Source organism: Siniperca chuatsi, linkage group LG19, assembly GCF_020085105.1.
Source record: "Siniperca chuatsi isolate FFG_IHB_CAS linkage group LG19, ASM2008510v1, whole genome shotgun sequence".
Taxonomy (NCBI): domain Eukaryota; kingdom Metazoa; phylum Chordata; class Actinopteri; order Centrarchiformes; family Sinipercidae; genus Siniperca; species Siniperca chuatsi.
In genome coordinates, this window is record NC_058060.1 from 11,472,091 (window position 1) to 11,492,931 (window position 20,841).

General features: G+C 41.2%; 1 protein-coding gene across 7 annotated transcripts in view; it reads left to right on the forward strand.

The window, feature by feature from the left end:
* The window catches only part of ctnnd2a (catenin (cadherin-associated protein), delta 2a), a 252,253-nt gene that overhangs the window by 37,986 nt on the left and 193,426 nt on the right, over positions 1-20,841 (forward strand). The gene's annotated exons all lie outside the window — the stretch shown is intronic.

Sequence of the window (20,841 nt, forward strand, 5' to 3'; positions counted from 1 at the left end):
TGTGTAAGCTTGCAAAATTAAATCAGTAGACCTCTCTGTGTGTTTGTTTTATACTTTATTGAAGTATAAAACAAACAACCTCACACACAAACATGTGCACAGCCCTTGCTTGCACGATGAAAAGACATTCTGAGTCCCGAGTCCCTCTGAAAAAAAATTTAAGTTCTCACTAATTGCATTTGGTGATTTGTGTTTAGCCTTGGACTTATTCCTTTGTGTAATGGAATGTTGTTTCATTTGGATTTAGCTCATCAGCAAGTGCAATACACCATATATTTATCATTTTGCCTATCCACATTGACTCTGAAGTTCTCCTTAATTTAATACCACAACATATTCCATTTACCCTTACAGAGTGAAGGACAAGTGTTGATGGCAATTTAAGCTTTTTTCCCCATGCAAATGGCATTCATTTGTGTTTTTTTCCACCAGAGAACCTCTCAGTGCTCTCACATTATTGAATCACTGAAGCATGCAGGGTTTAGTCAGATCCATGATTTGGACCAGATTTGAACCCGCAGCTCCCCCGTCCCATTGGGAGAACAAATTACCCAAGTTACCCAAAAGGGAATACATCACAGACATGTAGCCATTGTTGAAGTCTTATTTTCTTCTGTAGTGCAACAGCTCTAAAAACCCCTCCCCTGAGAAAACATTTTTTTGAAAATTCAAAATTAGTTTCTTGTTCAGTCATCAGAAGGCAACAGGATGTTACAATAAGCCTAATCAGCTCTACATAGCAGCACTGTGGAGGGAAAAGGCTGGAGTGACTGCTGGAATGTATTTTTTCCCCATCAGAAAATGTCCCAGTGCTCTAACATTACTGGATTATTGAAGCGTACCTGATATGGTCAGATCCATGCAGCCACACCATACTAATGCAACAATGATACAAGGTAGCGAGTTGAAAAAATAACCACCACTGTGTAATGTATACGGTGGTTGTTATCGTTATCGCTGTGGGGAGTTTCATCCTCATTCTTGCTGATGTATCCTTGAGCAATGTATTTGACCTCCAGGTGCTCTTTTGGAGCTGGTAAGTGGCCAGCAGTAGAAGAAAGTCACTGTACTGGATAGTTACCAAATATAAATGGCTCTACAGTAACTACATTAGTAATGTTTTTGAAGCAATTATTTGAAATATCTCTACACCTGTCTCAACAGGATACATTTATTGCATTGATTTTGTTTCTAAACATTCCTGTAAAATCAATAGTTGCAAAGAAACATATATTTACCTTATTTTTCTACTATATCCTTCTATAGTCTCCCCCCACCTGCACTCCCTATAGTTGTTCCACTGGTTGTGGTCCTACAGAAATGTTTGTAGGTATTGTGTATGCATATGATACACTTGCAGGTCTATTTTCACAACACACATGATATTTCATGGATAATACATTTCCACTCCAGGCACACATTATCTGCACATAATAATTGATGGCGTGGACAACACAGAAGTGTGGTATTATGTGAAAGTTTTAATATGTCCTTATATCAGCACATCTTAAATATAGAACATGTTTTTTTTATTGATTTCTACCCTTATATGCACTAAATGTGTGTGCATGTGTTTGCAAATGTGTAATAGATTCATGATGTAAATGTGTGATAAAAGGTTAACTCTAAATATAGCTCTCACACGCTCTCTGCCTCACACTGACATTCTCTTTCCAGGTGTGTATGCCTGTGTGTGTCCCTGCATATGAACATATTGCTTCAGTAACCCAGCAGGCCCACTCCCATTGCGGCATATCATCATGCCTAACACACACCTCTCTCTACTGTGGTTTCTCGTTGAGGACACACACATGTCAGGATACACACATGGCTTGGATTCCATTTAGTAGACACCATCTGTCTGCTTATAAGTCTGTGTGTGTGTGTGTGTGTGTGTGTGTGTGTGGGTGTGTGTTGCTGGTGGTTAAGGAAAAAGTGCCATGTGGTATGTTCATGTTAGTGAAATGATTTCCTACTACTGTTAGCCCTGGGGTTTGTTTGAGTTTTTAGTAAGGGTAAGATGATGGTAGCATAAACTATCTGTATCACCACTCATAGGTTTGTGAAGGGACGTTTTAAAGCTTTAAAGTTAGAGTAGGCTAAAGAGTTAGGCTTACTTGCTGCTGTCTTTGTCAGTTAGTGGGCCAGAAAATCCACATTTGTAAAATCCAAGGTTGATTAATTTTCAATATGACAGGCCTGAACGTTTTCTTGATTATCTTGGTTCTCAGTTCATTCTTAATGTTCCCCAACTTAAAAAACAAACGCTTTCCTTTATGATTTGAGTGGCCAGTAAATATCTTAAAACTCAGTGGTGTAGAAAAATTTGTTAGTGTGCCCTAGGCTAAGCGTAACTTACAGGCCTGCTGAAATTCATTCACGTCTTCTGTACGCTGTCTGTTGATTTCTGTGTTTTTGTGGAAAAACACCGCTTAGCTCAGGGCCCATGGGCGCTGGCCCTGTCGGCCCCGTCTGCGCTGGTCACAGAGAAAAGTTGGTGCGAATTCCCGCACAGAGACCCAATCTAATAGCACAGTGGCAACTCGCTAGAGGGCGCAAATACACTGCTATTCCAGTGAATTCCCAGAGATTTAATCAAGATAGGCTACATGACCTTGAAAAGCTTATAGCCTGCAGTCGTGTTACTTTCATTTTGGCGGGCACAGCACTCGGGTGCCTGGGCACGCTGGGTGATCCTGGCCTCTTGGGGCTTGCCCGTGTAGACGGGTCTGGAAGTTGGCATGGTCAATTCTCTGTGTACTCCACTCATCATCACTGCTAACTCTCCCTTTCCATCTGGGGTTGCTGAAGGGGTACCGTGTGTCTCTTCCAAAGCACATGAAGTCCCCAGCAATTTTTTTCCCAGTTGTTTTTGAGGACCCTCATCAGGAAGGCACACATAAATTCACAGTATCCACCCAGATTTGACTGATGAAGTCATGTTGTGTTTTGAACTTATAGTCAGATCAGTATGAAACTATTTGCAGAAATGTGTGGCTAAAGTTGAAAAATGCAATATCCATATTTACAAATTTATCATTTTATTACAGTCACACATTTTTCAAAATTAAGCGATATACTGCACACTCTAGAATAGAATAGGAGAGTTCTTGAGTATTATCTTACATTTGTCCTGTTGTGAGTTACCTGTTTTAAGTCCACAAAAAAGCCAGAGGTCAATCTGAATGTACATAAGTCAGATAACTCAACAGGAAATCTGCTTCATGCAAAATCATCACATTCTCAGATAAATGTCAACTGGCTATCTCGTTAGAATTTTCATATTTAATGGCTTCTGTACTGCTACAGTTTGAGCCATTTGTGATTCTCAAGATGCTTTGCACTATGTTGCATCATGTCTCAACTTGCCTCAGGAGATCCACAGAGACCAATTTAACCAGTGCTGATTTGCTCTAAAATCTATGAGTTTTTGCATATTTCCATTTAGCTAGAGTTAATGTCCTGCTCTTTTCCTGGAATAAGCCCTGGCAATTTAACCTTGTTTCTTGCTAAATTATAACCTGCATGTTATTTCATGTAGTGGTTTATGTGCTTTTGAGTGATACTCTGATTTAATGATTCCACCTATAATGAGTTAAATTATATGATATAATTATATTATATGTTATATATGCTGTTCTAAGCAGCAGGCAGTTAATCTTTCCTGAGAGAAATACTTTGGCTTAAAAGAGATGATGCTTTGTATTCGTTCATCTCCACATTTTAGCATCCAGCCAATTCATTGTTTTTAAATTACATTCTATTATTGATAGATTATGATCATTTGGTGTTATGGATTGGTAAACAATTTAGTAGCCAGAAAAACTAAAGAAAATAGAGACAATGAGGCCGGAGGGTAAAAATTGTGTTAAGTTTTTGAGTAGTCATAGAAAAAACTCTTTTGGAAGAAGAATATTTTTAGGTTGTAATTCCAATGTGTTATGTTCCCTTAGAGCCCACTGGCTCCTTGAGTTAAGACAGGGGTCTCATTTAGAACCGTTGCATACGAACAAAATGGGCCCTGAAAGAGGCGTATGCCACTTCCCACACATCTATAAAAACAAAGCTTATGGGAGATGTGCGCACCTGTAAGTAAACTCTGACCCATGCATAAAAAGTTTTTGGAGATGCATGACAGCAAAGGCGCCAAGGGTGGCTCCTCCCACAGTTCTTGACAGAGTACCGAGTGGCGGTCTTGGGTCCCTGGCAGGACCTCCTGGAAGTTGTCTACCTGATGACCATCAGCTTCTCATGTGACGATGCATGAGGTAGATTTAGGAGGCAGTGTTATAGCTCTCTGAGATATTGGTCAATGTTTGACTCTCGACCAACCGGGTCGAACCGTTCCGCGTCTCTGGTGAGGGACTCGAGTTGTCGAATGCGCAGGCCTTGTCCTCTGGGAGGACATGGGCCATCTGAGTCGTCCAAAGTTCCATAGCCGCTCAGGTCGCCATAGCGATGAGGGCAGTTCCACTGCCTTTGCGGTGTGGATGGAGTCCAGCCAAGGTGCCAGCGCGAGCTGCGTGACCGCTATGGCTCACTAGCGGGTAAGGGACAGAAGCCGTGTGGGGCTTGGTGGTGTTCTTCTCCCCTTTGGTGTGGAGATCCTGCCCTACCAAAACTCAAGGTGTTGCAGCTAATGGTAGGCTGGTGTACTCTGCCAGAAAAGGGGGCTTCTGTGTCTATCGAGCGGTTTGAGAAGGGCGCTCGATAGTTATGCCATGTAAGGAGGCTGGTGACTGCACTGCAAGGTCCATGGGCCAAGGTCTTGAGGTTGGGTGGCGTAGCTGGGCCAGTCCATTGAACCTCTTCAAGCCCTTGGATGAGGGCTGTTTCTCTTGTCCATGTGGCTTGGCACTCCAGGTGCTGATGGCTAGACTTGACTACATCAACTGAGTTTTCAGCGTTGCATGATTCCCAAGCGAACAATTTAGCGACCATACTTACCTGGCCTGCCTTACAGAAAAGTGGATGAGACCAGCGACCACATTATGCAGGGCTGGGTCGTCTGACTCTTGGGGAGCATCAGGTCCTGGCTCACAGAGGTCTTGGTGACTCATTTTACCACTCTTGTTAGAGGTGACACTCGTTGGTTTTAATTTATTGTTGTGTTTAATGCAAATAATAGTTACTAATAGTGTTAGTATGCTAACTATTCTACCTCAACCTACTTTGAAGGGTATTTAAATGAGGTGACTTTCATACTTTAGAGAATCTAGCTAAGATAAGATCTCAAAACCAAACAATGTGCCAAATTGTACTAACCACTAGTACACACTGGTACAATCCACAACACAACTGAGTATGCTTGGCAATTTACGCAGAATATTCATTTCCCAAAGAAGAATTTCAAAACCCTCAACATTTTTTTGGAAAATTGAATAATTCAAAATTAATAATTCTAGATTATTATGCTTAAATATTGCAATAAAGCTGGTATTAGACAGCCTCACACGGGGCACCAAAATGTTGTAATTTAGATATGGCAGGTTATCAGCAACAATATCTATGAATATTAATAATAATAAAATATTAATTATTAACAATATCAAAATTATTAATATGAATGAATAATTACGGGGCACCACCCTGGGATCAGGGACCAATAACCAAACATGAAAAACAGTCTCAGACATAAGCTTCTTAATTGAGATCGCTCTTGGTTAGTGATTTAATGCATCATTCCGTTTGGTTGCCCGGTGAAGTCCTCTCAGGCTTGGATACTGACGGAGCGTGGCCCGCGCTGTCGGCAGGTTCAATGGCAAAACTGTTCTTCGAGTGGCAGCGAGGGAGCAGCAGTCGACTTTCAGAGGGGAGAGAGAGAGGCTCAGCGGCTGTAAAACCTGACGGTTGAATTTAGCCCCTAAAACTGGTGTCATTATTGCCTGTGTGAAGTCATTGCAGACAGGGAGGGAATTATTTTTACGATTGATACTTATCAGCTTGGACTGTAGTATTATTGATTTCAGAAATTGACCTTTTCTCTGAAAAGGAATTAAAATATTTAAACATAATTTGGGATATGTATATGCATATTAAGTAGTTTAATTATTAGCACAAGTATAGTTAATCATGATACTGTTATCTGGACAGTTGGGAATATCATTGTTTGAGTATGGAGATACATGTACAGTATATTCACATAGCACCACTCTTTGGATTCAAAATTACGATGAACCTTTTACAGGAAAATTACAACACTATTTAAAACATCACAGACACACACAGTGTATTACTTTACAATACTCTAGCAAGCATGTGCATGTGTGTTTTCATTCTGCACGAATGGGGCTGTCATCACAGTAAGTGACTTGGAGGAAATGGAGGTAATATGATGTATGAACCCATCTACAGGGATTACTCATGCTAGAGAATGTGTGTGTGTGTGTGTGTGTGTGCGTGTGTGCGTGCGTGTGTGGTTTCCTATAACAATAGACCCCAGTCTGGTTATATCATTAAGAAATCTTTGGTAATGTTAGATATTTAAAGGTTTGTTTGCATTTGAATTATCCACAACAACAAAAAAAGAAATTTTCCATCTAAAACACAGTCCTCATTTCTAATTAATTTATATGGTCAAAAAACAGTGATCTGGGCTTTAATCTTCTCATAATTTTTGTCATTTGCAATAGTAATAGTAATATTTTCAGGGTCATTGTAAGAGTTGTTGTGTAGTTGTGGCCCTCACTGTCATCATCATTGTCATCTTTGTCATATAGTTCTTCTTCCACATCTACAAAAACACTTGCTCTTTCTGCATGTTGTTGAACTACACTGTGTTCATCCTGCTTTGAGTTTGTTGTATCCATAAACCACTTGAGCTTACAAGAGATCACAACTGATGGAGGCTCTCAGTTTGCGTATTGAAAGGAGCAAGGACTTTTTCAGAGCGAGAGGGTAATGTATTCTATCCTCTAGACTGCCGGTTACTCTCCAGACTTTCTTTGCTGGAGCTTGAGTGCACTTCATTGGCCTTTAGCGTGAGCTGAAAACTTTTGCTTTTGCTAATATGCTCTCACTAAGCCTGTCTACTGTTCTGGTTATTTACATGCATATAACTTTGACACTCTCCAACACCTATTGAAGTTACTTTAAAAGTGATTTTGTGTAGGTGTCTGTGTGTCGTTTGTGTACGAGTGTATCCTAATAGACTTCTCTACTTCTCTGCCTCACCGTCCATCTCTGCCTCTCCTATTCTCTCCCCTTTATTGATACCCTGTCTATTGCTGGGTTTGACAGCTGTGTTTTGCAGCTGGTATAAATTAACTCTGTCTCTGGTTCAGAATGATGGGGAAGAAATTAATCCTCCCACAAAACCACGACTATCAAATACAGCAGCTGATGAAAAACCTTGTGACTCCTGAAATTCTAACATTTCATAAATAGGAAAAATAAATCTTATTTTCTAGTTGACAGCAATTGTGAAATTATCAATAATGTTTTGAAAGGGTTTGATTTGTGGAACCTGAAATCTATGACACAGAGGACCATGTAAACCTTCAATTTATGCAAAAGAAATTGGAAATTGTAAGGTTTCTTGCTGCTATAACAGCGTAATGCGTAGTATTTCTGCTGTGGCAGTGGTTAAAACTGAAATGACACTGTCATACCACCTTACAGTTAGAACTTTGACAGCACATTCAGAGAGTAGATGTGCAGGTTCAAAGCTTTTGTGCTTTGAACCTATCTGCCAGCCAGTGGTTTTCAGGCTGAAAATTGGGTTTGGTGCCTCTTTTACTCTGTGTGTGTCCTCAGTGTCCTTCAACATTTGTCTCTTTCACTGTGCCAGTGTGGGAACAGATCATTTAGCTGGTGGGCATTCTGGACTCTGTGTGTGTATACGGTGTGTGTGTGTGTTTGTGTAACTGGACTAATTGCACATATGTATTGTATGGACAGTACATGGTCATCTGTGCAGACAGTATGGCTGTGTATGGGCTTGTGCTTGCTTACCTACCAGGGTTGTTTCCAGGATTTGAGGACATTCGGGGGTTAGCAGGATACTTTTCATATTCATATTCATTCTCTATTTTGATGCTTTTCTATGTACTCTGGCACTTTGTTTACATTCAAAGTACATCTTAATCATTGAAAAATTTAAATGTACCTGAAAAACCTGTTAATTTCCAGATTAATTATGTTGTGATGTTAAAAATATTAGAAAGTTAGTCATTGTTATTAGTATTGAGAAACAGAACACTTCACATTTGCTACCATTAAACATTTACTGAGATTATTTTACAGGATTTTCAGATACAGTTCATGCAGTGTAGTACGTGCACTGCACTGTTTACCTGTCCATCATCTTGGACGATCTCAATTCAATTCAAGTGCTTTATTGGCAAATAAAAGGCCAAAGCATATAACACATAACACAAACTGTACAATCATAATAAACACAAATACAACAAAATAGAGTACAAGAAGAAGCCGTAGTAGCGTTACATAAACAGGGGCTTTTTATTTCTTTTCTGTGGCAGCGACACACAGCCTTTCAGTAACTATTATACTGCAACTTGAGCTTATCTACACACTTTATGGCTGACTTAATTAAGTAACGTAACTACCCCTAACAAACGTGACAGTACTTCTCTCACAACAAACGTGCTAGACTCCATCACACACACAGATTAACCCACAAGGCCACCTTCATTAAAGGAGGGGTATGTGATTCTGGAGAAATCCAATACCATGACAAATACCATGATATAGAGCGAACAACGATGGAGCAAGTAATGTAACTAACATTAGCTAGGTTGTGGGTTAGCTTAGCTAGGTTGTGGGTTAGCAAACTGTCGGTACAGTTGCTGCTGCAAGGCCAACAGCCAGAGAGGACGAGACTGTTTCCCAGAGTCAGCAAACCAGCTCCAGACAGTGATACTCACAACTCTCCTCCTACTATAGCTAACATCACAACAACAGCATATCTTGGCAAACTAGAAAGTAAGCTGAATGTCCATGGGCAAGTAACATAGAACGGACAACTAGCTTACCATGAGGAGATATTTGCTGAATTGTGTGTTGGATTAGAATCGCATACCCCACCTTTAAAGGGAAAGCAACACACATGTGCAGTTAGGCTGTGGGTGTGCTAACCAGAGTTACAGTAGAAGAAGTATTCAGGTCCATTACTTAAGCAAAAGTACTAATACCCCACGCAACGCATCATATTCTATAAGATCATCATATGTTTGTAGGGAAACTTTTCTAAACAAATAAATGAACCTTCACTTTATCAGAAACATTCAAAATCACCACATCTGGAGATATGTGGTTTTCAATGGACAGGAAGGGGATGAAAAATTGTAATCTGAAAAGTCAGACAAATGCAATGTAGTAAAAAATACAGTATTTCCCTCTGAGATGTAATGGAGTAGCTCTAAAGATAAGGCAGCTCTTAAGAACAACAAAATGGCTCAAATAAAAACTATAGGTTAATAGACAATTGGCTTTTCAAATACCGGTCCATTATAAGAAAAATAAAATGGCGAAAGCAGGTCACAGGTTACATATGGCCATAATAAAATTCATAAATTGAATCATTTATATGTTTACACTGTTTGGATGCTTTCAACTGTCTGAATTCTGCATTCGCAAACAAAATGAAAAAAGTAAATTATTGTAATTTTTACCTGGACATGTGACTTTTGTGCCTGGACAAGTGAAAGGTAAATTTACTTATCGAAAGGACAAGTGCCTCAGAAAGTTAATGTCGAGCCCTGTGATACAGTTGACCAAGCTTGGTACCCGGCAGAACCACTGTTAACTTTCCCCTTTCCTGTTAGCTTGTTAGTAACATTAGTAACGTTAGCCTATGTGCAAGGCTCCTCTATACTGAAAAGAAAACCAAATTTTCCCCTCTGATGTGATGTGCTCTCTGCAATTTCTCCTCTCAACTCTTCTGACCACTCAGCACCCGTGTGTGTGTTTGTGTGAATTCAACGCACCTTATGTTTTTTGTCGGGCTTCACAGGCTTAAAATTACATTCTACTACCTCTGTGTGTGTGTGTGTGTGTGTGTGTGTGCAAAGGTGTGTAAGTCATGTGGATAAGTACACTGTAATCTAACAGATGGCTGTCTGTTAGGTAGGGAAGAAATCGCCCGGCTCTGCCAGTAACCACACTCAGCAGGAAAGGATGGGAGACACGGATGCTTTTTACACACACATGCGTGCGCACACACACAGACACAGATATTGGATAACACTGTGAAGCCAAACCTGTCTTACTGCAGTAAAGCAGTTTTCCAGCAGTTGCCTTCTCACTCATTCATTCAGTAGAGAGCAGGGCTGCACTGGGACAAAAAATCAGCCCCGGCATTTTTGGCCCAGACCGGCCCCCCACAATTGGTCGAACACCACCCACTAGTACACCATCCTTGCAGTTCCCCTAAATATGCGTACTGTACTATTCCCCCAATCCACAGCAAAAGCTGGGTAGTAAGTACCATGGACAACTTTACCAGTGCAAGTGAACCAGTGTACTCACTCCTCTTGACTGACTCCCTGGTGATCGGAGGTGGCTGGGAGTACACAATATCCATACTCAAGTAGTAGTAGTTGTAGTACAAGTAATTGTCAAAGAAAAAGCTCTGCTACAAGTCAAAGTATCATTTAAAATTTTTTTAATAAAATTTAAGTATACCCCACAGATATAGTAGTACCCATACAGTATTTCATAATAGTTATCACATACCTGGAAATAAACATAGGACAACTATGTTGCCTGTAACCTATTATACAGCCTTTTCATGCATCTTTATCAAGGGAACCCTTAGCCTAATAATTTTATTAATATTATGATACAATATGGACGTAGGTCACTCATTGCTTAACCAACTCTAACTTTAGCTAGTTAACGTTAGAATAGTCAGCCGAAGTTGTGACAGCATTGGGGAACTATGCTAGGCCACAAAAACAATGCCAAATAACTTATGCTATGCTATTTGGCATTGACTGACTGGGTGCGCACCAGCAGTAGCTGATGGTCTCATTTTATGATAGCATTACGATTATCTTATCTCGTTATTATTGTCTTTAACTGAATTAATCATCATTCATCATCGTCATCATGGCATGGCAAACACACACTACCTCCCTGCACCCTCAATGAGAGTTCCTGTTTCCCTGCAAGCTACTCCCTGCTTACCGCTTCAACTACACTCTCCTCCTGCTCACTCTGTTCCTCAGCTTCCCAGTCAGATGCCTGCTCCTCTTCTTGCTCCTCTGCCTGGCACTTCATTTTTTGGCCCGCAACTTTTCCATAACCCCCTTCTTTCGTTTTTGCGTATCCATCTTGACAATAGAGTCCTGCAGGGATGACGTATTTTCGTAGGCCAACGTGGAAGTTAGCATCGCTCTGGTACCCTCGATAAAAACCCAATGGGATTTTTCCATTGGATTTTGGATTATTGCAGAAAAAAACCTCTGTGGCAAACAAAAGTTTATACATTTTGTTCAGCAAGATGATCTTCACAAATGATCTTACAGTGTGTTTCTGCAGCCTCCAGAACACCTGATTCACTCACAAATGCCAGGTGCAGTTTTAATGTAAGAGTCCTGTTCCTGATGATGACTTGTGGCCTTTAGATGAAGCTAACAGCTGTCAAGGTGACTTGTAACGATTTTTATGCAAGCATGAGTGGGAGGCATGTCATGGTAGCAGTATCCTCATGTCATCTACTCACTGAGAGAGCATCTGTGGGAGGCTGGGGCAGAAAAGGGTGGTGTTCAGCTGCCTCACCCTGGCTGTGGCTTGAGAAGAATTATTAGTTGGCCCGAAGGCTGTTGTGATCTTTGGCACTGTTTTTGTGTGTATGTAGTTCAGTGTGTGTGTGTGTGTCTGCATGCGTGCGTGCATGAGCTTGAGTTTGTGTCTGCCAGTGGTGCTGCAATGTTCCATTTAGTCAACATCACCCAGCCAGCACCCCCACTGTACTGTCACCATCATCATAACTGGCAGCTGGCAAGCTACATGCTATTGCAGCTGCCATGCTTTGGGCCAAAGAGAGAGCAAGCAGGAAGAGAGAGAATGAGCAAGAGAGATGAGATGAAACATGAAAATTGTGCAAAGTATGTGTGAGTGAGAGAGAGAAGGAGGGTGAGAAAAAGTAAGAAGATGTGAGATGAGAAAGAAGGGAAAGGACAGAGAGCACCTGTAGAAGATGCAGAGATTTGGAGAGTATTGTTGGTTGGTAAATAAATTAAATGAGAAGGAGGGAAAAAAAGACAAAGAGAGGGCATGAGAGAGAAAGTGAAAAGAGAGCGAAAGCTTCAGTGGCAGCCATCCAATACCCAGCACTCTGAGACAACTACCAAACCAGACTTGCCAATTACCGTTTGAAGGTCAGTCAGTGAAAATGGAATCACAGTACAATGCTGTTTGTACACTCTCTGTGGTGGGGATAAATGATCCAATACAAACATTCTAAGACTGCTGGGAAGCACACCAAAAAACAAAAACTTTGTCAGGGAAAAACAACCACAAAGTGAAAACTTTTCCATCAAAGCTGATGATGAATAAGGGTATGCTTACAATATACAGCTTTCTAGAAATAGTGCCCCCTCTAATGCAGTTTGTGCTGATAATTTAAAAAAGCCAGTTGCAGGACATGCTCTTTGCCTCTGTAATGGCCAACTGCTGGTGCTGTGTCTGTCAGCAGTCAGGACTAACGCACAGCTGTTGCACACCTGGTGGGAACTCCCCCTAAGTCATTGAATGTACTCCGCATTGATTCCTTACTGTATGATCAGAGTTACAACTGCAGCCAACCTTTCTTCCACTGTATGCACCATTTTCATTGTGGTTGTTGTTGTAAACTATCTGCTGCAATGTACCATAAAACCCAACTTTTTTATTTGAATTAGTTGTCTCAAAATTAAGCATTCTACCTCATCTAAAAATGAAACTGCTCTCACCATTTGAATGTGCCGTGCTTTGCATGAGTGTACTGTATGCCAGGCACAGTGACACTTGGCATCCTGCTTGCAGCTGCACAACACTTTTTTTATGTTTTATAAATGAGGCATTAGTAGCTAGAAATCATGAATGGTGTGAAAACAATGAAATGGAAAAATCTATTCTGTGTTACTCTGATACACCTAGCCCTCTCAGTTGTTATTGATGTTTTTACTGGTGTGATCACTTAGTCCTAAGACTGAAGGCAAGTAAAGTAAAAGAACTTTCTTAGTACTGACGGTTTGTTTTTAAAGATTATGCTCTGCCTGTTCTGTGATGGGAGCTACAATTTTTACTACTAGAAACAACTGAAAACTGGGTCAAAAGTCTGCAGCCTGCCAAGGTTTCCCCTATGATGCTCCAACAAGCTCAGACTCAGTATTAATGTGTTCATTTGTTATGTGTCCACTGTCCCCTCCCAGAGTTATACCTGGTCATTTCTGAACGATGCAGAATCCTGTAGAACCAGGAAGAACAATGACATTGTTAGACATAAAGTCTAATGAGGCGTGAAATCAATATGTACAATCCTGCCTCACCCGGGGCATGCTGGGTAATGGAGTGTCAGGAGCGCTTTGGAGCTGTTTTAATCACAGGGACCTTGGATTATCCACTCGTAAACAGGCTGGTTACTGCCAAAATACTGCAACCCCTTGAGTATGTGTGTGGTTATGTGTGTGTATCTGCGATTACTTTTTGCATAATTGAAGTAAACTGTGTGTCCATATGCCCGTACCTGCATGACACAAAAACAGGAGTGTATTTGTGCATCTCTGCATGAATTTAGTGTGAGTAGGACTGTGAAACCTCCATTATAAGTGGTTGATCGTGGCTCCGCTGTAAGGATCACAATGACCCTCCCTCCTCCCCCCGTTTATTACTTTTCCCTCACCCGAGTTCTGTTTCATCAGCCTTTAATGCTGTGACAGAGCCCAACGCTGATCCTGCATGTGAAGTAAGAGCCCTCCCTGCTAATCACTTGCCTGCACCCTCCTCCATCCCCACCACAAAGTCCCACCACCATCTGCATGCTAATGCTACCTGAGTCTCAAATCTAGCTTAGACTTGCGTTTGCCTGCATGCTGATGAACTTGTTAGCAATATCTTGAATGCTAATATTGCAATAGCCAAAGGGCTAATGTGCATCCTGAATGCTAATAATATATTGAATTGGAATACCTACAGGTAGCACTGTAACTTTAATGCTAATGGAAACATTTTGCAGATAGCCTTTTCTAACTCTCATTCCTTGAGCAATAATGATCTGTTGGATAGCTGCCAGCATGAGGCAATAAACAAGACTTTTCCATGATGATACTGTAAAACCTCAGCTAATGTAGTAAAAAGTGTAAGATTGCGTCAATATTCATTTATCCTTTGTTATTACTCTGCCTGTCTATGGTGGGAGGTACTCTCCAGGGCTCAGCAGGCCTATAGTGGTACAGCGTGCGCTGTGGTAATGTTGGAGTGAGCTAGCACCCTTGGGCTATGAGCAAGGCTTGGAAAACTGCATGGTGATGTGTGAGAAAAGCATCGATTAATTGAACGTGTCTGTCAGGTCCCTTTGTTTACAGGTAAAGTGTTGGGGCCAGACACCGGGGGAGATGTTTCTGTTGGATAGAAGTGGAGAAATATTGTTGCTAAGTCCTTCAGTTGCTCCATCGTCCTCTCCCCATTACACAAAACCACCGCAGACACAGCAGATGCTGTTGAGTGGGTGTTTGAAGGGTACCTTTCCCATACAGGCTCTGCACTGCTTTCACTTTTCAAGCTCCATTGTTTTCATCAGTTTGTGTGAGTTACTACTTCACTGAAGCTGCACTCTCTGTTGTCTGTCTCTCACACTCTGCCTTTAAATTTGCAATGTGCTAATGATACAATGTTATTTATATCCCTGAAACAACTATGGCTCTTCTTTTTTTAGCAGACTGGAATCATTTTAACTTTAGTCTGTGTACTACAATTCAAAGACTGACTTGTTCTTTACACTTGGTGCCACTTCATCTGGTCCTGTAGTCTGGCTGACATGATTAGAAAACATGAGACGGCCCCATGTGGTTAAGCTTTATCCCAATTTGAGAGGAAATAGGCCTTTCATTCTCCCTGAGTCCCTATCGATCTGAAAATGAGAAAATGGAAAGATTACTCTGTGATGGAAAGAGCCATTAAAGAGCTGGGGAGGCAAAGAGCTCAGAAAATGCCAAGTATTTATCAGTTCACTGGTATTTTTTAACCTTATTTATCCAGGGAATGCTTGCTGATTGTGTATGCTCTTTTGAGCATTGCTCCACTATATAGTTATTGTTTTCCAATTCAGGTGCTGGATCCTTCCAAGCCTGCAGTTGTATATACCAAATATGTCATAATGAGCTAACAAGGCCAGAACGACGCTCCACACTTTTTTTGAGTGAGGAAATAGAATATTCGCAGTTTGCGTAATCTGGCTGAAATTCATATACATTTTTTAAGCGCTTGAAGATCCAATCATCACTAAAGTGTATGTCATGCAAGACAGCCAATGAAAACAAATGGAACAGTCAGAGTTGTCATATTGAAATTTAAGGTGGGTCGGTGTGATTCACAACATCATCTCATGCATTGCGTAATATGCAAAAAAACATTCCACCTTAAAAGTTGCCGGTAGCCTTTGAGCAGTTTCTTTATTTGTGATGCATTGGCAAAGAAACATGACAAAGCCAGCCTGTTAAACTTGGCCAGCTTGTGCTGCATCCACAATGCCTTGCTTAGCTCTGTTTTCATAGCCTAGCCTATTAGATGAGTTTGACCTCTGCCGGCACTGCAACTTTTCCTCGGAATGGACGTTTCGAATGCAGCTTCATTTGCTCTGCACAAGTAAGTAAATGAAATCATTCAAAACACAAACTACTTGTGTTCATTTGCCTATACTTTATTGCTTAATGCACACTAATTCCAACCTACTACATCCATGGTATCGCCTAATACTACTTAGCTAGATGCCTGGCTGACTGCCGCGTAATATTCTCAACATGATGAAACTATTCATAAAGTCAGTCTAACATTTGATCCTGTGGTCAGTTATAGTTGACTAATGTATGTAAACTTGCCACCATAGGAACAGTGGTTACATAACCTTCGAAATGAGCTACAATTTAACTGTGCTCATGCACGCGCCTCATAGGTGCACTCTGTTACTTAAACAAATAGCACAACACCTCTAACTTAAAGGAGCACTTCACCCCCAACATGATTTGTAAATCAATTACTCACCCCGTGTTGCCTTGAATTCCTGAAGGGTTTTTTTCCCTCGCAAATAGCAAAACTATAAAATATCTTATTAAAAACTTTCACACAACTTGTACAGTACGATCCAAAAAAGCTTGCTAATGAAATCATTTCTGGCGGTAAGCCCTGAAGGCATACTAGTACTGGACACCTGTGGTTAAACACTCTCATGCATCTCTCATTCGCTAAGAGCAACAACCGTGTGTGTGTGTGTGTGTGTGTGTGTGTGTGTGTAGTGTAGTCCCGCCTCCCACCTCCTTCACTGGCACACTTTTGGTATCTGTGAGTATAGACCATCTCATTAGGCAAGGAGGCACCGGTTCAACCTCGCTTTTAAGTCCTATAAAGGACCCAGTTTGTGGGCCTTGTCCTTCAGAGAATCCAGCCTCTGAATTGGGGCACAGAGTCACACCTGGGAGCTCTACAGTACAAACAGTCCTCTACTGCTGGACACTGAGCAGCTCTACCGGGGTAGATGGGGGTTAAGTGCCTTGCTTAAGGGCACTTCTGTGATAATTGGTGAGCGAAGAGTGTTTGCAAACCCCTTGTCGACTACTGTGCTGGCTTTGACTGAATTTACTGTAGAGGACACACTTGAGGGAATGTATGATCCTGCCTGTGGATCCCCAATCAAATTTTATTGACTGGCCATTTAAATTCAGTCCTAAAATCCTACTGTATAAAGAAATATTTTACCCCACAGGCTATTGGAGAAGCTGATGTCAATGTACTGTCCAATCAGTTACTGCTGCACAACATGCTACAACATGCCGACTGTACAGTGTTAAGCAATCTGCGTGACTCATTCACATGTTAAATGATGAAATGCATCAGTGTACACTCACATGACAGAGGCAAACAAAGTAGTGGTCATTTTTTATTGAGGAGTGGTTTTATCAATGTGATTTTAATACATCAACTCTGAATACAATTTATTTCAAAACATGTTAAAATTTAAGCGCTAACTTTTTAGCTTTGTTTAGCCAGTTCATATTTGAGAGTTGCACTTTTCTAGTTTGCCACCTTATTTTTAATCTTGCTATCTCATACATTAATGCGCTGTTTCACTTTTGGTTGTTGCTGAAAAAAAGGCAGACATAGTTGAAGGGAGTTGTATTCACTGCAGGAATATATCTATAGCACCGGTAGAGTTGTTTTTATGAGGCATACACATGCCCATATTCCTGGCATATTATATAGAATTATGTCCCTAGCATATGATGTATGGCTTTGTGCCTACTATGCAACATTACATCTCCATATGCTGTTCTGCGAAGTTTATTTTTGACTTCAGTTATCTCCATAGTCACATTCAGTGTAATATGTCACTGCACTACACTGCACAGCGCAGCAGGAAAGCTCAGCTAACAGCTTTGCACGGCACTGTAGCCTTCTCCCCTCGGCATTCTAAATAGATAAATTATGATCACACTCCTCTGCAGTTGTCTGGCCGCCAGGGTTGACATATACACTGTAAAGAGACTGGCTAATGAAGAATGGCTCTGTCATTGGAGTTGTCTCGGAAATATGGCAGATCACTCCATCTCCCTTTCTCTCTCCCTTTCTCTCAGTCTTTCCTGTTGTTTTCTCACTCTTTCGTCCTTTATCCCCTTATTGCTCCATTGCACCGCCACCCATCATTCATTCATGTGTTTCATTCTCTCATTGCATTCTGTCTGCATGGAATAAATGAGGTTTTGATGTTGCAAATGCATTGTAGCCCTTCACCCTCCTCATCCCCCCTGCCCATAATGCTTTGCGGCAGTTGGAGATGTGCATCTAACTATCTCTAATGAGCTCGCTTGCGTTTGTCACTGTTGTCGTTGTTGTTGTTTATGGTGAAGTAATTTGTGGTTGCCATAGAAATTGTCTCTGTAAAATGTGCCCATCATTACTTTGTGCTTAAATCCATCATTGCCAGTAGCCCAGAGGCGGGCAGGCGAATGAAATTTGATTAATATGATTTGATATCATTTTTCCATTAACTTCTTGAGGAAACAGGGTATATGATGTCTGTTGTTTCTGTTAGTATACAGTATTTTTTCAAAATCCTCTGATGGCAGAAGATATGCAATTCAATTTCACTTGTTTTAACAATTTTAATACCGGTGCCACCAAGTATCCCTATACATTTATTCATTTTGACAAATTAAGTGACTCAGATTCTTATAAACTACATTGAACAGGATTAAAAGAGTTGCCATGATGGGTATTTTCCAAAGGTACAGTTTATTTCCCTACTCCTCTCTTCTGTGAGTGATCAACTGAGTTTTGACAAGCCGTGTCATCATACAGGAATTCCCTTTGAACTCTGTTTCTGGACTGGTTCTTGAATATTTTAGTCGTGGTAGGGGGTGAAAACTCATTTGCTATTTTTTTCCTCTTCTTTCCTACCACTTGTGGGGTGGAAATGTCATATTGTCAGTGGGATATGCCCATGGTAGCAGCTCTACCCAGTCTGGCCTAAATGTAAATGTCAGTATAGATGTTCTAAAAAATGTGCTTTTCTGTCTCTCTCACTTCATTTCTTCTTTCTTGTCTTCTTTCCTTTTCTACCCTCCTATTGGGTATCTCTGACCCTTTCTCATCTTCTCTTCTCATCTCGCCATCCTTTCTCCTTTCCTCCTTGTTTTTACCCTCTCTTGGCTGTTCCTCCCTGCCACCCCCCGCTCTATCGCTATTTGTTTCATCCTCTCATCCCCCCATGTTGTTCTGTTTGTTTCCTTTTTCCTTTTCTGTCATTTATTGTCCCTGTTTTCCCTCTCTATTCCCCTTCTTTCTCTTCTTGCCCTCTATTTTGTATCTTCACTGTCTCATCCCCATCTTTAAATTTTTAAACGTCACTACCTTTATCTTTCGCTCCCTTTTCTACCTCCCTCTCTCTTGTCCCTCCACTCGTTCCTCTCCATCTGTCTTATGTCTCTTTGGTACAAGTCTGCTTGAGTGGGCTGCCAGTAACTTGTCTGTCAACTGTCAGTTTTGTTGCTTTTTTCCCCTTAACTTAACCTCATTTCTATTTCTTCTGCTTTATTTGCTTGATTTTGCCCCATGCTGTGGAATGAGTTTCTGAGACTTTTCTGTACTTACTTCCATGACCTTATCAGACTCTGCGATCCTAACCATCCTCCACTGCTTTCTCTTTCTCATTTTTTCTAGTCTCTTCTTTCTCACACACTTTCTTCTTCCCATTCTCTTTTCATCTGTCTCAGTCTGTTATCTTTTTTGGGCTCCCTTTGTTACCATTCATCAGTATTTTTTTCTCTCCTGCTCTCTCTTCCTATCACAGTGCTTTTCTGTCATTTTACCTCCCCCTGTTGCTTTGCACTCCCTCCCTCAGGTGTCCTGGCTCAGACCAACTTTGCCCCTTCACCTCTACTGCGATATGGGGTGTAAAGGCTAACACAATCTTCCTGTCAGGGGAGATTTATTCCCTCACCTTTTGGAGCTCTTGATCAGGCTCTGCGTGCATCTGTAATTTGCCACTGAAAGGTGAGGCATTCACCCTGCACCAGCCTGCTTTGGCCCTCCCGGATGGATGGCTGTGGACCGGGTCTGTCAACGCAGCATTAAACATTTAAAACTCGGTCTGCAGATCACTCGAAGCATAGCAATGGAGCCAGCAGTCTTGGGACTAGAAACTACAGAGGGAAGTAGACAAGGCAAAGAGAGAACAAGAGAAAGAGCTAGACTGTCAGTGGACACTGATAGAGAGAGAGAAGAAAATCTCTTCCTGTCATTTTCTGGGAGACAGCGAGACATAAGACTCAGTAGCTATCACTGTAGAGGAGGCGCACGGAGTACAGACAATCCTTTTCTGGTGCTCTGGGCCAAGCCAACCCATTTAAAACAGGTGTGACCGTGTATTGTGGCAATACCTTTGTTTCCATCTCAATAACCAAGAGTAGAAAAGAGTGGAATATTTCAGGGGCAAAATTCAAAGATACATCATCTAGATGCTACTTGTTGCTTTATTGTCAGAGGGTGTCCCCTGGCTTTTTATGGATAAAGTCCTGTCCTAAACAGTGGGCCGTTTAATTATCTTTCCTTAATCCAATAGGCCAGTAGACTCAATCCAATAGGCATACTGCAGCCAAAGTCGATCACAGCACAACTACATTTGAAAGAAATAAGTCAAGTGAATGAAATGAGGGATTTAAGGAGAGCAGGAGACACCTGCATAACCAAATCACATTAAGAGCAATGGCTCTGGACAAAATTGGAATAAGGCACTGTTTAGATTTCTTGAATGCTAAGATGCACATTTCTAAAATGTGTAATTTTCTTCCGAAAGAGTCCTCAAGTAGGTGGGTTTCAACAAGTGTCCTCCCACAGCTGTGCTATGCATACAACTGGTCCTGGTCAGGACAAGCAGCTCTGAGTATGTTAATTGGCCGTTAGTGCTGCCCACGACTGATGATTTCAACAAGCTGTTAAAACTACAGCTGTACTATCACGCAGCTGGCTCTCAGGTCAAATAGTTCTGGTTAACAGGTGGGACTACATCTCAAACGTTTTCTCACATTTGTTGGCATTTTGCAAAGCATGCAGAGTAAATGAGCTTTTTAGTCAAGTGGCATACTTACATACTGCTGATGACACAGCTGTAATTGGCGGTCTGTC